This window comes from Austrofundulus limnaeus, unplaced genomic scaffold (assembly GCF_001266775.1).
Source record: "Austrofundulus limnaeus strain Quisiro unplaced genomic scaffold, Austrofundulus_limnaeus-1.0 Scaffold153, whole genome shotgun sequence".
Classification (NCBI taxonomy): Eukaryota; Metazoa; Chordata; class Actinopteri; order Cyprinodontiformes; family Rivulidae; genus Austrofundulus; species Austrofundulus limnaeus.
In genome coordinates, this window is record NW_013952555.1 from 1,320,564 (window position 1) to 1,321,835 (window position 1,272).

Consider the following 1,272-nt stretch of genomic DNA (forward strand, 5'->3'; position numbering starts at 1 on the left):
AAGAAGCGGCTTAATAAGCTAATCAGGAAGGCCAGCTCTGTGCTGGGATGCCCCCTCGACACAGTGCAGGTGGTGGGAGACAGCAGTACTCTGACTAAAATAACAGCAATGACAGAGAACGTCTCCCAATGCATGGAACTGTGGCTTAGCTGCAGAGCTCCTTCAGTGACAGACTGCTGCATCTTCAATGCACAAAGGTCTGTTACCACAGATCATTCCTCCCAGCWGCTGTTACATTCTGTTTCTCAGTCAGTCACTCAATAACAATCTTGTGGCCATTGGTACATGGCAATACATTGTTTTGTGAACCGATGCTGTTATTCCTGAAAACACAGTATCATTAACAGCTACTAGATCTGGAGCATCTGGTGGTCTAAAACAGTCGTTCCAAAATTTTTCAGCTTTTGACCCACAAAATTACAGTAGCAGAGGCCTGTGCCCTTTTTAGGTTAATAAACCTTGGTATCAGGTCAAATAAACAAATGCATAGTAACAATATTCATTATGCTAAAGAAATACAAATCATAAATGAAAGGTAGCAGAAGGAAAAAAAATCCTATGATTTCTGGCCCTTTTTCTCAGAGAAATAATTTCAATTAAAATAATCTTCAATTTATAAAAACAAAAACATACAAAAATGAAAAAGAAAAGAAAAATAAAGGTTTAATTCCTTCTTGAGCAACAAATTGTACATTATACCCATACATATTTCTCTGACAAATTTACCTTCATTTTCTTAAATACACACACTGATCTGGCATTTTTAAATGTCAACTTCCAGATTATTCCATAATTTAATTCCCTGGACTGAAATACTCCGTTGACTCAAACTGGTTCCAACTTTAGGTTTGACAAACATTTTTATCCCCTTCAGATTATAACAACTCTCCCTTTTAACAAAATGTAATTGGATGTTTGAAGGTTATGTGTTTTTATGAACCCTATAAATAACTGACAAAATACTATAATCAACCAAATCATAGAATTTCAGTAACTTCAACTGATGGAAAATTAATTTGATGGGTGACTAATGTTTTCCGGTAATAATTCTTATAGCTCTTTTATGTAAAATAAAAACAGGATTTGTAATTGTTTTACAAACATCAATTGTTACAATTGTTTCCCCAAACATCAACACATTAGATTAAATGTGGAACAATTATTGCATTATACAACATGAACAGTTTTTGGATGTATAGGGGGAAATAATCATTTTTAAAGTAACTGAAAATTGTCAATAAAAAATGAAATGTTGACTATAAAACTAAAGGC